The sequence below is a fragment of the Gorilla gorilla genome, chromosome 10 (assembly GCF_029281585.2).
Source record: "Gorilla gorilla gorilla isolate KB3781 chromosome 10, NHGRI_mGorGor1-v2.1_pri, whole genome shotgun sequence".
Taxonomy (NCBI): domain Eukaryota; kingdom Metazoa; phylum Chordata; class Mammalia; order Primates; family Hominidae; genus Gorilla; species Gorilla gorilla.
In genome coordinates this window covers 83,693,237-83,713,464 of record NC_073234.2, presented here as the reverse complement: position 1 = coordinate 83,713,464, position 20,228 = coordinate 83,693,237, and the positions used below count along the sequence as shown (strand labels likewise).

Below are 20,228 nucleotides of genomic sequence, written 5' to 3'. Positions count from 1 at the left end.
TCAGGAGATCGAGACCATCCTGGCTAACACGGTGAAACCCCGTCTCTACTAAAGATACAAAAAATTATCCGGGCGTGGTGGCGGGCGCCTGTGGTCCCAGCTACTCGGGAGGCTGAGGCAGGAGAATGGCGTGAACCCAGGAAGCGGAGCTTGCAGTGAGCAGAGACCGCGCCACTGCACTCCAGCCTGGGCAACAGAGCAAGACTCCATCTCAAAAAAAAAAAAAAAAAAAAAAAAAGGAAGCTTCTTATATATGAGTTACTGAGCTAAGAGCTTTTAGAATACAAAGACAACCAGATACAGTTCCTGACTGTAACTAGCTGGGAACTAGTTAGGGAGATACAGCAGATCCGCACATACCTTTAACAATATCAAGTGAAAGGCAGTTATCAGATCCACAGAAACGCACTGCAGGTAGGGCAAGGCTACACTACGCTGGGGGTCCTGGGGGTCGGGGAAAGCTCTTGAGGATGAATATGATTTTGACAGTCAGAGACAGTAGAAAGGTTATGCACCCAAGAAAGTATGGCCTAAAGAGAGGCCTAAAGATGAGTAATGTTCATATATAAACTTTCCATTTCAGGTCCTTAATCTACATTGGGACCTGTACTTTCCTGTTTGGAAGCTCCTCTCTTCAGCTCTCTATATATTAAAATCCTAACCACCAAGGACTTATATAAAGAGATTGAGTGGATGTGTTAAAAGGGTGAGGTTGTTGCTACATTTATTCTCTTTTCTTATTTAGTTGTGTTTTTCTTTGTAAGTAGGATTGTATTATAGAAAATAATTATTTTTTAAAAAGATATTGTACCTACCTCTCACCGCCAACTTAAATCCTTGCTCCTTAACATAAATTCCTGACTATCTGATAACATTAAATTTGAATTGGAAGTGTTAATGTGAACTCCTGACTTAAAGGGTTTGTTTGTGAGTGTGTGTGTGCATGCGTAGGCTCTGTCCACTGTAAGAGTCTAGAAGCAATAATGGCTCACCAGCAAAGAGAATACTTACTGGTCTCTAAATAGCATTTTCTTTTCTTCTTGTTCTTTTTTTTTTTTTTTTTTTTTTGAGACAGCGTCTCACTCCATCGCTCAGGCTGGAGTGCAGTGGCTTGGTCACTGCAGCCTTGACTTCCTGGGCTCAGGTGATCCTCCCGCCTCAGCCCCCGGAGTAGCTGGGACTACAGGCATGTGCCAACATGCCCAGCTAATATTTTTGTGGTTTTTGGAGACACGAGGTTTCACCATGTTGCTGGTCTCAAACTCCTGAGCTCAGGAGACCCTCTCGCTTTGGCCCACGAAAATGCTGGGATAAAAGGTATGACCCGCCATGCCCAGCCTCTAAATATCATTTTCTACTAAAATTAGCCAAGGTTCTTTGGAGGTCTGGGGCAGGGAAATATAACTTAAACCAGGTAAGCCTAGACGTACCAGAGTTCCAGAAGGAAAGTCCTCCAAGACTAACAGGGGCCTGTCAAGGGGTTAGCTTGAAGGAGCTCTCACTGACTAAATTTGGGACAATTTGGGCATTAAGAAGAAAAAGCGAAGAGAGAGAGAGAAAGAAAGAAGAAAAAGGAGGAGGAGGAGGAAGAAGAAGGGGAAGAGGAAAAGGAGGAGAAGAAAAGCAGCAGTTTAACGTTCATTTGGCTCTCTTTGACAACTGATATATAAAGGAGAAGAAGTGAACATTCACTCCCTCTTTTTAGGAAGAACTGTAGGTTTTCTCCATTTGAGGAAAGATTTCCTTCCCAAACAGTGCTAGGTAATAAATATTTTCATTTGAATCGTTTGAACCTTATGAAATGGTTTATATTAAACTTTTTTTTTTTTTTTTGGAGACAGAGTCTCGCACTGTCGCCCAGGCTGCAGTGCAGTGGCGCGATCTCGGCTCACTGCAACCTCTGCCTCCCGGGTTCAAGAGATTCTCCTGCCTCAGCCTCCTGAGTAGCTGGGATTACAGGTGCACACCACCACACCCAGCTAATTTTTGCATTTTTAGTAGAGACGGGGTTTCACAATGTTGGCCAGGATGGTCTCTATCTCTTGACCTCGTGATCTGCCCGCGTTGGCCTCCCAAAGTGCTGTGATTACAGGCATGAGCCACCCGCACCCAGCCTCAACTATTTTTAATGTATAAAATTTCACATGATTTTCATTCCATATCCAAATATGGGATGAAAAACTCAGAAAAATCAACATTTTGCAACTCCCAGTGAAATGACCGATTCAGGGAAGAATCATCCATGGATGCTGAAACAATTACGTGAAAAGTTATTGGAGCAAAACCATGAATCCCCCTGGTGCCAAGTGTCTCCTGCTGGATCACTTGCTGATTGCAAAGTGAAAACACACCTTTACATCTCAGTAGGGAGATGTGGCTAGCATTGCTTTAACGGAGGGGTCAAATCGAGCTTGGTTAATGGGTGAGACAACCTAACATTTCGTTTCCCCTGATGTGATGCAGTCTGAAGTTCACAGCATGACCTATAAAGCATTCTAGCCAAAAATGTCAAAGCTGCGTGCTCATCATTCTCCATTTGCCCTTAGAAATCCATTCAGCACCTTTCACCATCCTGTCCTGCACCCCCGGAGACTCCCCTCTGCAGACTCCATTGCCCAGGCTCCTTTGCTTTTTGGCTTCTAGTTAGATTTGGCCAACGCAGGGGTTCCAACAGCCGTTTTGAAGGTAGAGGAGAGAGATGTTGTGGTATTTGTTCCCCACCACCCCACTCCCTGCCCAGGTGCAGTTTTTGTGGTGCCTGTGTTGCTGCTACATCCATGGCTCCTGGTGGGGACCCCTCTCCCAAGGCTCCAGCTCCTGCAATGCTTCAGTAACTGCACTCAGCTCAGGCTGTTGTAGACCTAGGGCCAGCAGTCCCATAGTGCCTCACCATCGCTTGTTCCCTATGCCTGCCCACACATCTGTAAATAGTCCCTTCATTTCACATCCTTCAGTTAGACCCTTTGAGTATGCCATCTGCTTCTGGTCAGGACAATGATTGATTCTATCTGAATCAAACTTGTCCTTTATTTGAACAGGACATCAAGTCTAGAAAAACAAGTTAACACCTTGAGATAACAAACAAATCCAGAATTTGGGACCATTTACTAGTCTGGTTCTTTCAAAGGTCAATGTTATAAAAAAAAAAGTAGAACTCTTCCAGATTAAAGTAAGCTAAAGAGATATAACTATCAAATGCAATGTATAAATCTGGTTTGCAAAATCATATTATACTATATCCTATACCATATTTATTTTTGGAACAACTAGGAAAATTTTAATATTGACTAGATTTTTGATGATATTAAAAAATATATGATAAAGGTATTATGGATTTTAGGCAAATGTCCTTTTTAAAAAGGTGCATACTGAAGGAATAAGGCTGACTACCTTCTCCTTATACAATGACTGCAACTTCCTTTAAAATGGGTAGCAAAATATTTAGATAGGTAATATGGCAGAATATGAACAGGTATTAAATCTAACTGATGGGGTCATGGTGTTCATTGTACCATCCTTTCAACTTTTCTGTTTGAACATTTTTATAATAGAATAAAATAGTGGAAAACATTAATTAAAAAAAAACGAAATTGCTAACCTACCCAGGAACGATTTATCCTTTTCCCAAATGGCTACAGTTTTTTTTTTTACTTATACTGTTCATTTGCTTTTTGTATGTTCCTGTTCCAACAGATTGTCAGCTCTTGGAAGGGAAGGACTGGGCTTTGTAATTCTTTTTATACACTACAGGGGCTCACGTAAAAGTTTTATTATTATTATAATTATTAGAGACAGGGTCTCACTCTGTCACCCAGGCTGGAGTGCAGTGGTGCAGTCATAGCTCACTGCAGCCTGGAACTCCTCGGCTCAAGCGAGCCTCTTGCCTTAGCCCCCCAAATAGCTGGGACTACAGGTGTGTGACACTATGCCTGGCTAAATTTTTTTTTTTTTTTTTTTTTAGATGGAGTCTCATTCTGTTGCCCAGGCTGGAGTGCAGTGGGGCTATCTTGGCTGACTGCAAGCTCTGCCTCCTGAGTTCAAGCGATTCTCCTGCCTCAGCCTCCTGAGTAGCCGGGATTACAGGTGCTTGCCACCATGCCTGGCTAATTTTTGTATTTTTAGTAGAAATGGGGTTTCACCATGTTGGCCAGGCTGGTCTCAAACTTCTAACCTCAAGTGATCCACCCACCTTGTCCTCCCAAAGTGCTGGGATTACAGGTGTGCTAATTTATTTTTTGTAGAGATGGGGTCTCGCTACGTTATTCAGGCTGGTCTCAGACTCCTGGGCTCAAGCATCCTCCAGCCTTGGCCTCCCAAAGCGTTGGGATTACAAGTGTGAGCCACTGTGCCCAGCCATTTTAAAATCGATGTGAGCCAGTCTCACTGTGCACAAACATAGGCATGTGTGGTCAGAAGGTTTCTATTTCTTTTTTCATTAAAGGAAGGGAAAAGGCTCAAAAAGCTGAATGGGATGCAGAGAAGTGCAATTTGGACACTTTCTTGGAATTATCAAAGAGCAGTTTTGGGGTCCCTTCCTTGGAGCCATTGAAGACAGATGGCATAGTGTCTGATACCTCACAATACCCTTGAAAGTTTTGCAATTTCAGACAAGCCGTTGAAGAAACTGGCTCCCAAAAAAGATTCAGGTGCATTCCAACTTTACAGTCTACTCAAGCCAGAGAGAAAATCAGGATTAGATTAAGCCTGAATAGAGAAAAATTAATTTTGAGTAAACTGCTTAACGAGATCTAGTCTTGTATTTATTTAACTTAATTGAAATAGTATGTCAACACATAAAAGTTAATGTGGCAGGCCGGGCGCGGTGGCTCACTTTGGGAGGCGGATCACGAGGTCAGGAGATCGAGACCATCCTGGCCAACATGGTGAAACCTGGTTTCTACTAAAAATACAAAAATTAGCCGAGCATGGTGGTGTGTGCCAGTAGTCCCAGCTACTCATGAAGCTGAAGCAGAAGAATCGCTTGAATTTGAGAGGTGGAGGTTGCAGTGAGCCGAGATCGTGCCACTGCACTCCAGCCTGGCAACAGGGCGAGACTCCGTCTCAGAAAAAAAAAAAAAAAAAATTAATGTGGCTGGGCATGGTGGCACGTGCCTTTAGTCCCAGCTACTCAGGAGGCTGAGACAGGAGGACTGTTTGAATCCAGTAGTTCAAGTCCAGCCTGCAAAACACTGTGAGACTCCATCTCTAAAAACAAACAAACAGACAAACTAAAAAACAGAATTAACGTAATTCTCTTCCTGGCTAACATTTAATCCTTTTTGCCCTGTAAACCTGCTGAAACCTCCACGGTGGGCCAGGGCAGAGAGAGAAGCTCTCAATCATCTGGCAGAATGTGTGTATGTGCATGAGACAAATCCTGTGGATTCCTCACACAAACACTACCTCCTACCCTATTTCCAGCTAAGAAAACTCTGATTTTCAGGTATCAGGTGCCCATATTTTAGGGAAATTGTTGTCATCCTGTTCATTTGTCAATCTTTGGTTAAAACGTGGGCATGTGACATAATCAGGCCAAGGAAGTTGGGAGCGTGAGAGTGGGGGTGGTGGATTTTCTGTGAGGTTTTCAGAAAAACTTTTTCTGCTCTTAAAAAAAAAAAAAAGATATATTTGAGAAATAGACCCTTTTTGTTTCTAAATGTTATCGTATGAAGATGTGATGCAGCATTAATCCGCTGCTAACACCCTCGCCAAAAAATGGAAAGCCCTGATTTGTGGCATTTGTCTGTTTCCATTTCTGTGGTGTAAATTCTCCCATTATGGCCAATTTCAAGCTCTACAACTGACTGGCAAAATTCCTAAATATTTAGCAATTGGCTTTCAGGAGCCTCTGGGAACCAACTTCAGCCCACCATGGTCACTGAGAGCTGCAGAACTCAACTTGTGAAAAGAGTAGGCATTGTGGTGGGGATGGCGGAGCAGAAAGGTGAAAGACTCTAGGTCCTTAATGACACTTGAGAGCCATGAAATTAACCAACCCTGGAATCTTCTATCTCTGGACTTCTTATTACATAAGTTAATAAAGGTACTTATTGGTTTAAGGCTGGTCAAACTGGTGTGTATGTGTGGGGAATCTGGGCTTGATGTAGCCAGTGCAGATATCCATGGGTTCCCACCTAGTGGAGGGAGGGGAATGCAGCAGGGGAAAACCTGAACGCTGGATAATGGAAATGTTCAGTTGGTCAGGAAGAGGGGGACAGCAGAGGAAGCGGGGTGGGGCTGACTATCCGGGTTGAAACAGGACTCTGGCTGGTTGCTGAGAGGAACAGGATGGTGGCTGGGGGCCAGCTGGGCTGTCAGGGCCCTTGCCAAGGAGGCTGAAGTTCAGGGCAAGGCTCCAGCAAGAGCAGACGGCTGAGTGAGAGTCAGGAAGTCAGGCAGAAGCCCAGGTTTGGGAAGGGCTGCCCTGCCGGGTGCTGCAGATCACAGTACTGTGGGATGGAGGGAAAGGGATGCATGAGAGAAGGGGAAATGCAGAGAGAGGCAGGAGTATAATTCCAGAGGTCTAGACTACTCACTTGCCATAGGATGGGAAAGGGCTTTCAATGTCCACTAAGGCAGAGTCAGAATTCGCTCAGATGCTGAGCAGCTGAGGCTGAAGGTTGGGGATGCTTTCATCTGAGGCTGAAGGTTGGGGATGCCATGGATCAGGCTGAAGAATGCAGAATAAACCAGCATCTTCTCCAAAGCTGCCTTAGAGAATTTTCTTGGTGATTTTAGAGAATTGCTGCCTACCTATCTTCCTAGACCTTCAAAAAGGGGCATCACTTCTCCCTCCTATTGTCACAATCCCTGGGGTCCTGAAATTCACTGCCAAGACTGATGTTTGGCCTTCTGAAATACGCTCCCTCCTTCCTTGTGTGAAGAAATTTGTTTGCCTGCTTGTGGCAGAAGCAATTTCATTCCTGTTGTGAAATGCCCCTCACTTGCAGTGTGATTTCTCCTGTTATGCATTTACTCCTTTTCTTTATTTTCTCTTCCCAGCCATTTAGTAACCCACCCACCGGTCTATTCTTCTTCAGGCCAGTGCCATTCATTGAATGACTACCTAGGAAGGACTTTTATAATTGAATTTTATGGAGGAAGTAGGTGCAGGAAAAATGAAAGCTGATGTGTCAACAACATTCTCTGGGGATTTTCAGAACATTATTTTCCTCTCTGACTTAGCTGGGAAGCCAAAGGGCAGGAAACTTGGCTTCCTTTGCACTCTGTTACTGCTGGAAGTCATGGTTAGTGATATTAATTTATTCAGTGGGCTGAGTTCTGTGACAATATCATTACCAGGGAGTAATTAAGGGTGGGATCAAACAGGAGAGGAAACCCTCAAAAGTGAAGTTTTCCCCAGTTCATGCTGCCTCCTGCAATCTAGGAAAGTTTGGCTTATTTTATGAGCATCTCCCAATTTAGTGAGATGCTTCAGAGAGTGAATAAAAGGAATGCTTTTCTGCAATGCAAAACCCATCATAAAAAGTCACTAGACAATTATAAAAATGGAAACTATTTGGAACTCATTTAATAGACAAAAGCTAGCTAATTTTCTTTGTAAGTAAAGAACTCCTAAAAGTCCATAAGAAAAAGACCAATAGCCCAATAAAAAATGTGCAAAAAAGTCCATAGAAAATGGAACATGAATGTTGTTTAAACATATACAGACATCCATTTTTCATGTATTAGATTGGCAATGATAAAAAAATTAACAACACACTGTGTTGGCAAGAATGTGAAGAGACAGGTGCTCTCATATATGACTGGTGGGAAAATAAATTGGTACCATCTTATGAAGGGTTATTTGGAAATATTCTTATGAACATCTATATGCTTTGACTTATTAAAGCCAGTGCTAGGAATTTATCCTATAGGTTTAGTCACATACATAGAGAATGAGATGTTCACAAGATTGCATATTGCAGCCTTGTTTGTAATAGTGGAAGACTGAAAACAGTCTAGATATCTCAATAAGTGATTATTTAAATAAGTTATGCATATTCATATAATGAAATATGATATAGCCATAAAAAAAGAGTACTCTTTAATAAAGGAGGATACTATCTTTATATATACACCTTGAAAGATCTCCAAGATATTTTAAGTGAAAAAAATTAAGGTGTAGAAAATTGGTCAATAAAAGAGGGGAGAAAAAATACTTAACACAAGACATGCCTGTATTTGCTTCTCATGCATAAAATATGTCCAGGAGGATATCCAAGAAATTGATAATATTTTGTACCTTGGTGAGAGGAAATGGGTGCCTGGGGCATAGGGTAGGGGAGAGAGTTTTTCCTTTTAAACTTTTGTTCATTTTGGAAATGTACTGCTAATTCAAATTAGTAAATAAAAATTGTTTAAGAGAAATGCTGGACACATCACATCTGAAATGACCTAAATTCACCCAGTCTGTTCTATGTCCTTAATTTTCCATTTCAGCCTCTTTTATTATTGATTGTTAGTAGCTTTCCATCTTCATCTTTACATTTTCTTTGTTCCTCCAGGTGCCACACATTTTCTCTCTGCTTCTGTCCTCAGTTTGCCACCTGATTTCCCCTGTAGTTGTCAAGTAACTGCCTTTTTAGCTGGATATTACTACATAGGCCTCTTTCTGTGTGCCAGACTGGGGTAATCATCTCAATCCTTTCTTCAACACCTCCTCCCCTAGAGAGCAGAAAATAAAGTTGTGGTTGGGAGTTAAGCCAGAAGCTGGCTATCCTTGCAGGGTACCAGGCAACTGCCAGAGTAGTTAGTAACTTATGGCATATATGTTGCTAATGGTGGGTGAGGTCATTTCAAGAGCTGGAATTGGGAAGAAGGATAAATACATACATGGAGGAGCAATAGAAGTCTACCCTATGGAGCATGTGGAAGTGAGTATTGAAGTTGAGGTTCAAATCCTTGCTCTGCCACTTACTGGTTATGTAAGGCAAGTTTTCTTAGCTTAACTTCTCTCCTATGTAAAATGGGTTCTATAATGGTTAATGTGGCTAAGACTGTGGGGCTGGCAGTTAACCCCAATCCATTCTTGTTTTCTTTTGTGGTAACAGGTATGTGGGCACATGGCTGCTAACATATTTCCAAGTCTCCCTTGCTGTTAGACATGGTCAAAGAACTAATTCCCTGCCAGTGGAATGTGAGCAAAGTGTGTGTCATATTCAGCTCCGGGACATAAGACTCCTCCATGTTCTTTCCCCTTCCTACAAGGTGGAACTCAGAACAACCCAACCTTGACTGTGGAGACAAGAGCAAGATCATAGGGGTTTCAGAGTAATGATTTGGGAGGAACCTGGTTCTCTAAATGCATATATGAAGCAGAGCTGACTGTCCACCTGGAACACCTGCCCACTGTTGGATGAGAGAGAAATGAACTTAGATTTTTAAACCATTCCATCATTGTTGAGTTTCCTTCTTATGGCAGAATAGCTTTACCCTAATCAATAGAGTTAAGTCTTTTTATGTTGCGAGTAATGGAATACTCAACTCATACTAGGTAAATTAATAAGTGGTTTTACTTGGCTCCCATATAAGAGCAAATTTTAAAAGGATGGAAAATTTTAGGGTTTTTGATTTGGTATTCAGTGATATCATCAAAAATTGATTTCTCCTGTCCCTTTGCTCTTTCATGAAGTCAACTTCACTCTGGCGCTGGTTGCCCTTATGAACAAAAGTTTTCTGAGAAGGAATTTGGAGAAAAGACTTCATCCTTGTAAACAGTTTGCAAACTGAGGAGATCATAGCCGTCTGTGTGCATTTCAGTGAACAAAGAGAGCGTTCAGATTTTATAGCAAAATTTCTTGTCTGGGATCCCAGTCAGGTCTGTTTATGCAAATAAAGGATTCAAACTTGCATGGTTCTGAGTAGTCAACACTGCTGAGTTCTGATTGGTTGATACAGCTGAGCCCTGATTGGCGGGGCAGGTGAGCTGTGTTGGTTCAGGTCAGAGCTGAAAGTCCCCAAGTTAAAAAGGTATGGGTTTTCAGCGAACTCAGAGGACTTGTGTGACCTTTAGTCAGCAAATAGCATCTTGGCTCCATTTTAAATTTAGGACCAGTTAGCCACTCAGGATTCATCTGAAAGGCTGGGTCTTTCAGGTTCACATTTGTTCATTTCTTGATGGTGGCAGAAGGGCTATGGCAATTCCAGGCTTCATGTCAGCTCCTTCTAGGAGAGAGAGAGAGGAAAAGTTTGCACAAGTGAGCTACTTTCCTACACCCCCAGAAAACTTCTTATTGGTTTGAATTTGGTGATATCTCTTCCCTGAACTGTGACCAGGGAATGGGCTTATACCGATCAGCTTAAGCCCTAGCCACTTGTCCTATCCCTAGCAGCAGGGGTAGGCCAGCTTTTCTAGAACATGCGGGCCATGTGGAGGAGGTGTGGGTAAAAATTGGAATGTATGGTAGGGAAATATCACGTATCCACTACAGGAATGTATTTATTGTTTAAGGATTAAATGGAGTGAGATAACATATAAAGGGCCGAGCACAGGGCTTGGCACAGAGGAGGTGGGTACTGATTGTTAATTTACTCTTCCTTCCTCCATCTAGTTAGCTGTGCAGCAAAGTGGTATGGGGTTAAAGAAGATTCCCTGTTTAGGTTTCTCAAGGCTGTGTATTTGCAGGACCAGTGAAACAGGATTGTGATGTGCACAGAGAAATCTCTTCTCAGTTTCAAGATTCCTGTCCCCCTTAGCAATTATTGTCAGGAATCGCCCAGGGAGAGCACCACCACCTCACACTCAGTTCCCAAGAGAATGAATATAAGACTTGGCTCCACCCTTCCAGAAGCTCCTTTCCACAATCCTAGATGATTACTGGGCCATCAACTTTTTGTTTGTTTGTTTGTTTGTTTTTGAGACTGAGTCTCACTCTATCACTCAGGCTGGAGTGCAGTGGTGTGATCTTGGCTCACTGCACCCCCCGCCTCCTGGGTTCAAGCGATTCTTGCTCTTCAGCCTCCCCAGTAGATGGGATTACAGGCGCCCGCCACCAGGCCTGGCTAATGTTTGTATTTTTAGTAGAGATGGGATTTCACATGTTGCCCAGGCTGGTCTCGAACTCCTGACCTCAAGTGATCTGCCCGCCCTGGCCTCCCAAAGTGCTGGGATTACAGGCGTGTGCCACCGCACCCGGCCAACTTTGAAAGACACAGGTTTGAGATTCCAAAAGGGGCTGCCTACCCAGCATCTTGTGTTACTAGTTAGTGCTTCTTCAGGTGGGATGGTGATTGAGAGACGTGCCTGGGCCAGGTTAATGGCTTCTCCTCCATGCACTTGGTTAGAGACTGTATAATGTAATGAAAAGGTTCTGGACATGAGTCTGAAACTTCATTTTACCATCACTATCTGTGTGATTTTGTGTAATTTAATTCTTTTTGCTTTAGATTCCTCATCTGTAAAATAGGGCCTTGACTCTTGCTCTACCAGCCGTTTAGGGTTGTTGTGAGGCTCAAAGAAATATTGTATGTGAGAGGACTTTGTAAATAGAAAATAAATTTTAAATAACAAGAGTTGGCTAACATGATAATGGAAATACTTTTCTAGGACCTAAATTTCTCCATACTAAGGATCTCCTGGGGCTTGTGAACAAACTAGCTGAGAGAGAACAGGCCAAGTGGGATATTTTTGTTCATAGTGACAGCAGATAGGGCTAGGTTTAATGAACAATTATGTATTGATTACCTAGGTGTGTTTGTTACTGGTGTTTTACATGTTAGCTGCTAATGTAATCTTTTACTAACTCTATAAAGTAAGTATTATCATACTAGTTTTATAGGTGAGGAAACTGAGCCTGAGAGTGGTTAAGTGCCTGTGCCAATATCACACATTTAGGAAGTGGCAGGCCCGGATTTCAAAGTTAAGTCTGTTTAGCCACCAAGGCAAATGAGGCCATCAACTGATTCAGGCAGGGAAAACATGACCACCCACGATGCTGCATCCAGGTGGACTAGCTTATAAGACAAGGAGACATTCATCCAGGGGCTTATAATAACTCTTTCACTTGCTTATTCATCCATGTAATCCACAAACATTGACTGAGCACCTCTCATGTAACAGGAACCGTGCTAGATTTGTAATAAAACAATGAAGAAAATAGAGTTCCCAAGGGTTCAAGAAACATCGCTGCAGCAGAGTAGCTTGTCAGACATCCCATTTATCCTCAGTTCAATCCTGTTAGGAAAATTGCTCCTATTGCTTGGCCAGTATTAAAGTTTTAAACATTATTGTTCTGTAGAAATTATCTGCTTACACTGCTTCCTGCCAAAGAATGGCATAAGTCCATAATAACTGAAGATCATACACCCAGTGATTTCTTTTCAGAGGCAACTGCACAATGGTTTTGAAATGGTAATAATTGCCTATTGCTCTCTGGATTATCTTATTGTCTGGCAATGGTTATGAAGGCAGTGGAGTTTTAAGAGGCCATTCAGTAAGAGTGACAGAAGGAACTATTTTTTAATTTTTCTCTGAATGACTCTCAAAGTGAGCATCGAATTCAGAGCCCATAAAGGTTTGAAAGAACCTCTGTGATAAATTCAAAGTTCTTAAAGTTGAAGGGAGACTGAGTTATAAAATAATATAGAAAACTAAAGGTGTGGCTCATACATAAGTGGAGTGTTGTTGAAGGATCCTGAGTGAAATGGAGATGGGCTGGGTGAGGCTCACGATTAAAATAGCTGCTGAAATGAAGTTTTGCATCTTAATTTAAAGGTGCTATGCTCCTCTCCTTTGCCAAGTATTGTGCAAATAAACATCCCAGTCTGAAAAAATTCTACAGTTGTATATGTCCATACCAATGCTACTTGATGACAATTTCTTTTGAGGATAAAAAGCATATTTTGTTAAGCACCTACTAAGGACTGGACACATGAAGTATTTTGCTCATTTAACACTCACCACAACCTCGTGAGGTAAGTTGTGTTTTCACCATTTTACAAAGTTCTTTCCTGTACTCAGATTTGTTGATTCATTCAACAAATATTTTTGAAGAGCCTACTATGTGCCAGGCATGCTTTACATGCTGGGATATAGAGCAGTGAACCAAGCTACGCATATCCCTGCCTCCATGAGCTTTTGTTTTAGTGGGTGGAGATTGAACTAAACAAACAAACAAACAGACAAATATAATATTCAAGGCTTTGGAGATTAGTGCTATAAAGCAAGTAATGGAGTAAGCGGGAAGAAATACTAGAATGGCAGAGGTAGGATTTTGTGAATTTATATAGGATAGTCAGTGTATTAGTTATCCATTGCTGAGCAGCAAATTACTCCAAAACTTAGTGGCTTAAAACAATAAACATTTACTATCTCACAGTTTCTGTGGGTCAGAAACCCAAGTATGGCTTAGCTGGTGTCTTCACTTCAAGGTCTCTCAAGAGGATGCATTCAATGTGCCAGCTGGAACAGTTGGCAAGATTCAGTTCATTGCAGCTTGTTGGACTGAGAGAACTCAGTTCCTTGTTGGCTACTGGCTGGAGGCCTCCCTCAGCCCTTGTCATGTGGGCCTCTCTTTATGGCAGTTCACAATATGGCAGTTGGCCTCCCTCAGAGTGAGCAAGCAAGTGAGAGAATGAAAGTGTGTGTCCAAGATGGAAGGCACAGTCTTTTTCGTAACTGAATCTCAGAAGTCACACCCCATCATGGCTGCTTGATTCTGTTTGTTAAATGTCCAACAACGATAGACTGGATTAAGAAAATGTGGCACATATACACCATGGAATACTATGCAGCCATAAAAAATGATGAGTTCATGTCCTTTGTAGGGACATGGATGAAACTGGAAACCATCATTCTCAGCAAACTATCGCAAGGACAAAAAACCAAACGCCGCATGTTCTCACTCATAGGTGGGAATTGAACAATGAGAACACATGGACACAGGAAGGGGAACATCACACACCGGGGCCTGTTGTGGGGTGGGGGGAGTGGGGAGGGAGAGCATTAGGAGATATACCTAATGCTAAATGACGAGTTAATGGGTGCAGCACACCAACATGGCACATGTATACATATGTAACAAACCTGCACGTTGTGCACATGTACCCTAAAACTTAAAGTATAATAATAATAAAAAAAAAAGCAAGTCACTAAAGCTAGTGCATACTGAAGAGATGGGAATTACACAGGGTGTGAGTACAAGAAGGTGGGAGTCGCTGGGGGGCGTCTTGGAAGCTGTACTACCATAGTCAGTAAGACTTCTCTGGCCGGGCACGGTGGCTCACGCCTGTAATCCCAGCACTTTGGGAGGCCAAGGTGGGTGGATCATGAAGTCAGGAGTTCAAGACCAGCCTGGCCAAGATGGTGAAACCCTGTCTCTATTAAAAATACAAAAATTAGCAGGGTATGGTGGCGGGCACCTGTAATCCCAGCTACCTGGGAAGCTGAGGCAGAGAATTGCTTGAACCTGGGAGGCGGAGGTTGCAGTGAGCCAGGATCACGCCACTGCACTCCAGCCTGGGCAACAGAGTGAGACTCCATCTCAAAAAAAAAAAAAAAAAAAAAAAGAGTTCTCCAAGGAGAGGACATTTGAACAGAAGTGAGAGAGCAGGTGCTACCTCTCTGACCTCATCTCGTACTGGTCTTTCCTCAGCCTTTGCACTGGTTATTTCCTCTGCCTTTCAGTTAGTGCAAAGGCTGAGGAAGGGCTAGTACAAAATGAGGTCAAGGAGGTAGCCCTAGATTAGATGAGATAAAGTTTTATGTGGGTTATAGTGTGGAATTTGGATTTTACTTTCAATGAGATGGGAAGGCTTTGGAAGTTTTTCAGCAGAGGAAATGACGCGACTTGACTTGTGTTTTAAGAAAATCACTGTGGTTGCTGTGTGAATAGTTTGGGGGAGTGGGAGTTAGCAGAAACAATGAAAGAAGTTAGGAGGCTATTGTAGTAATACACTTGAATGATGATTATGGCTTAGACCATAGATAGTAGTGGAAGTGTGGGAGAGGTTGTTGGATTTTGCATATATTTTCTAGTAGAGCTGACAGGATTTGCTGATGGTTTAGATGTGGGGTATAAAGAAAGTGAGGAGTTAATGAGGACTCCAAGGTTTTTGGACTTAGCAACTGGAAAAATAGAATTGCCCTTGATTAAGCTGGAAAATACTGATGGAGGAGCAGATTTTGAGAGAGGAAATATAAATAAGGGATTTTGTGCATGTTAATGTATGCTTATTAGACATCCAACTAAAGATGTTGAGTTGGCAATTGGCTATTTTAGTCTGGAGCTTGAGAGAGTGGACCGGACTATAAATATTAATTTGGGAATTCCCAATACTAATAGGATATTTAAAATCAATGGAATAGATGAAGCTACGGCAGAAGTGAGTGTAGACTGAGAAGTGGAAAAGCCTGTGGATTGAAATCCAGGGGCACTTCAAGGTGTGGAAATTAGGAAAATAAAGTCAACAAAGAAAACTGACAAGTCACTAGAAAGAGAGGGAGAACCAAGAGAGATTAGTGCCTTGGAAGCCCCGTGGAGAAAGTGCTTCATGAGGGAGAGAGTAATCAACTTTGTCAAACACTGCCAATAAGTCAAACAAGATGAGGATTGATAATTAACTATAGATTTGGGAACATGGAGGTAATTGGTGGCTTTGATGAGTGCTGTTTCAGTGGAGTGGGAGCATGAAAGGGGAGCAAGTGGAGAAGGTGAGAACCGAGATTTTTTTTTTTTTTTTGAGACAGAGTCTCGCTCTGTCGCCCAGGCTGGAGTGCACTGGCGCGATCTCGGCTCACTGCAAGCTCCGCCTCCCAGGTTCACGCCATTTTCCTGCCTCAGCCTCCCGAGTAGCTGGGACTACAGGCGCCTGCCACCCCGCCCGGCTAATTTTTTTGTATTTTTAGTAGAGACGGGGTTTCACCGTGTTAGCCAGGATGGTCTCGATCTCCTGACCTCGCGATCCGCCCGCCTCGGCCTCCCAAAATGCTGGGACTACAGGCGTGAGCCACCGTGCCCGGCCTGAGAACTGAGGTTTTATGAGAAATTGATGTCTTTTCAAAAATTGGTTTACTGAACACATGCATTGCAACAAGCTCCCCTGTGGTGTTTATTAGAAATATTTATTTGGGGGCTCCGCTTCAGGATCTCTGGAGGTGGCAACCTGTAATCCTCATTTTTAGCAAGTCTCACAGGTGATTTTCAGGCACATCAAAATTGGAGAACCAATATCCTGCCCCGGGCACTTCATCTCACATCTATTAAAGCCACTGTTTGACTTAAGATATTGTAAAGATGTTCCATTTGCTTAACCCAAATGAGCATTTGGTGAATGATAATTTGTCCTGGAGGCATTTCTATATTTTCCTTTTGTCTTTTTGTTGTTGTTGTTTGAGATGCAGCCTCACTCACTCTGTTACTCAGGCTGGAGTGCAGTGGCACAATCTTGGCTCACTGCAACCTCCGCCTCTGAGTTCAAGTGATTCTCCTGCCTTGGCCTCCCTAGTAGCTGGTTCAAGTGATTCTCTTGCCTGGTCTCCCACTAAGTTACAGGTGTGTACCACCACGCCTGGCTACCTTTAGTCTTTTTATTCCCTGAAGTTTTTAAGAAAACCAGACAAAGATATTCTACAACCCCAAAGAGTAGCAATAGGCAAACAAATCTCCCTTCCATAATGGCTCCTAGGAACCTCTCACATTTTGGAAATTTCAGAATCAGCCTATTAGCTTCCCGAGGATACTGGAAATAGACAAAATTCATGCAGATTCAGGAGGAATTCAATATTTTCTTGGTCACTGAAGTGCTTAATTTACTTAGCTTGTCCACCTGGAAAGACAGAGGCATTATTCTAGTCAGGTCTACTGGGAAGGCTTTGGGGCACCTGGGCTTTCTTTTTCTTTAGAGCAAGGTTTGCACCATTCAGCAGTATCTGTGGATTGTTTTTTTTTCTGGCCTGATATTTTTGCCCTAGGAACAGATATGTTTCAAAGAGAACGATGCGGTGTGGGAGGAATGGAAGTGGTAAAAATTTAAACTTAAGTTTTCCATTGTGTACTACACAGAAGAAAGGCCTCATAAGATTTAGGAAAGGTTGTTCCTTCTCTCCTCAACCCTCTTTTCTTTTTTATGGCCCCCTTCCAAGGCCTAGAGACTCGTATTTTAACCCCCTTAGTCCTTTCTCATACCTTGCAAACTTTAGGACCTGGATGCCAGTGGAGGTTTTCTGCTTAGGCATTTTGGTCCCAGAAGGGAGTGGGAGGATCTAATCCCATTAATGGAAGCTCTATTTTCAATCCTTCCTTTAGCGAGAGCCACTAATGATTTCCTCCCTAGTTTACTTAAGAAACAAGAGACCATGACAATGTCTTTCTTAGAGGTAGACCAACATGGCTAACAAAGGTATGTAGAAATTGTATTCCAGTTACTCTTATATGTATTTATGTTATCCATTGTGGCCAAAGCAATGTAAAATATAACAGACACTAATGAAAAACATGACAACGGTGCATGTAAATTTAACTGTGGGGCTCGGCGTGGTGGCTCACGCCTGTAATCCCAGAACTTTGGGAGGCTGAGAACAGGCGGATCACTTGAGGTCAGGAGTTCGAGACCAGCCTGGGTAACATGGTAAAGCCCTGTCTCTATAAAAATATGAAAATTAGCCAGGTGTGGTGGTGTGTGCCTATAGTCCCAGTTACTCAGGCGGCTGAGGTGGGGTTTGAGGCTGCAGTGAGCCATGATTGCTCCACTGCACAGAGTGACACCGTGTCTCAAGAAAGAAAGGAAAGAAGGGAAGGAAGGAAGGAAGGAACTAGATTTCCCAAAGAATGGCTCCATAAGAAAAGAAAGTTATCTGCTGATCAGAACCCCTACCTTCATCAGCTTATATATGAGACCTAGTGGCCCTGGCACGCAGGGAATGAATGGTAACATCTGGAGTGGGAGTCACATATGAACACATGGGCATCCTTCATTATTCCCTTTGGGAAAATCTCTATGAAGATCTGTGATCTTTGAGATTGATCTTTTTAGTTTATGACATCCCAGCTGATGGTGTTAGTAGATAGTTTGCAATGTTAACTGCATTTTTTCTTTACATATTTGAACCAAGTGCTTCTTTAACTCACAGTGCAAATCTGTGCAAAACAATGCACAAGTTCGCATCCTTGGTGTGCTTAAAAATAACAGACAGACAAGACTGGAACTCTAGTTCTAGCTAATGAAAAAGCTTTAAAGTCTGGAGTAATTTCTTTGCCTGATAATCACTCAGTATGTTTATAGCAAATGGGGCCAAATTTCTTTTAAGAATATATGTGGTCTAACATTATTGTTAGACTAACAAAGTGTAACATTTTCTTTCTTTTAGTGAATAGATTTGTCAGACATTTCCCAAATACATTTTTTCTCTTAAGAGATGCAGCAATGACACTGAACAAACAGTAATTCTTGCATAATTAATACACAGCAGGTGGACCTAGCAATTTCAGTTTGGAATCCCCACTCCTTAGTCCTTAACTGCTTTACCCTGTCATATTCCTACCACATCTCCTATCATGCCCAAGAACCTCTCCTGACCCTTGTAAATAGCACAATGGACACCATTTAATTTGCCTTTGAGGGCAGCTCTTAAATTTACTGCAAAAGTAAAGACAGGCACTGTCAGATAAATATATGTGTGTACAAATGTGCAAACGCACATATTCATTTTCCTCAAACCTCATTCTCAAAGCTCCTTATTACCTCTTTAGTTCGATACACCTTCTCTAATATTCTGCCTCCCCATCTAACACCTGCTTGTTAATTTCATTCAATTTTCAGCTAGTCTTTTAGCAAGTGAAGGCAACCCACTCAAATGATATAAAAGGACTTTTCCTTTTTGTTTTTTAATTCTCGGATCCTTTTACTAACACTAATCTAATGCCTACCATATGCTTTCCAAGATACTGGTTTTCATCCTTTTGTTAACTTCTCTTGTGTATCACCCAAGGTCGAGTTTCCTTTGTTGAGTGCAGACAATACCACAGGGTAGGGGTGGGATGATATGAAATGAGTATCTGAAAGCACAGCTTCCTGCTTCCCGGGAAGTGTTGCTTCACTTGTGCACAGGGAATGGTGTGAGAGAGGCCGGAGTGTCAGAAGTCCCCCTGCTCTTTTCAGTGTGGCATGACTGCCTTTCCCACTAAGTTACATCCCTGATGGAAGAGCTACCTAGGATTGTCTTAATTTAACTTCTTTTATAGTTCTTTTTTTTTTTTTTTTTTTTTTTAGACAGGGTCTCACTCTGTCGCCCAGGCTGGAGTGCAGTGGCATGATCTTGGCTTATAGCAGCCTTGACCTCCCAGGCCCAGTTGATCCTCCCACCTCAGCCTCTCAGCTAGCTGGGACTACAGGCGCATGCCACCATGCCTGACTAATTTTTTATATTTTTTGTAGCGACAGGGTTTCACCATGTTGCCCAGGCTGGTCTTGGGCTCCTAGGCTCAAGTGACCGGCCTCCCAAAGAGTTGAGATTACAGGCATGAGCCACTGCACCCTGCCCAATTTTACTTCTTAAGCATTTTTCTATCCCATTCCAATAGCTTTTTAATTTTTAAGTTACAGATAAAAGATCTGGTTTTTCTCGCCAGTAACTACTATAAAGCTTTTGGCAACTTATGTAACTGCTCTAACCCTCAATTTTCTCATCTGTTAAAAAAGAGAATTAGATTAAAGAAATTCTAAAGTTCCTTTCAGCATGATGTTCTCTTAGTCAAGAGGTAAAACAGCTCAGGAGAAAGATCTGTGTTGCCACAGAGCTTGTCTGTGTTCAGCAGTACAATAAGAGGAATGCCTCCTTAACACGCTACCACTTATTGAGCACCTACTATATGCTGGTTACTCTGTCAGATATTTATACACATGGTGTTTCATTGAATTCCCATGGCAACCCCAGGAGTTAGACTTTATTATTATTGTTACTAATCTGTTTTACAGATGAAGGTGCTAAGACTCAGAAAGATTAAGTAGCTCTTTTCAGATCATAGAGTAATTGACATAGCTGGACTTTGGCCACCAAGCACATGTTTTTAACCATGCTGCTACCCTACTTCCCAATTTACTTGCTTTTCTTCATTGCCTGCCAATTTACAAATGCCTGTTCATAGCTGCCATCTTGGAATCAGATGGTCTGGGATCTGGTCTTGGCTCTATTGCTTACTGGCTCTTTGGCCAAATTGTGTAACCTCTTCAAACCTCAGTTTTCTCGCCTGAAAAGAACTACCTGCTATGGTTTGAATATTTGTGTCCTC

General features: G+C 42.4%; 1 protein-coding gene and 1 long non-coding RNA gene across 6 annotated transcripts in view; one reads left to right on the top strand and one right to left on the bottom strand.

Annotated features, from left to right (window-relative positions):
* MDM1 (Mdm1 nuclear protein) overlaps positions 1 to 20,228 on the top strand; it is a 150,441-nt gene that overhangs the window by 31,266 nt on the left and 98,947 nt on the right. The window lies entirely within an intron of this gene.
* LOC129525671 (uncharacterized) lies at positions 8,426 to 9,137 on the bottom strand. The gene is made up of 2 exons (XR_008670098.1): positions 8,836 to 9,137; positions 8,426 to 8,667 (listed from the first exon to the last, which is right to left on the bottom strand). It is a non-coding gene; the product is annotated as an uncharacterized lncRNA (long non-coding RNA).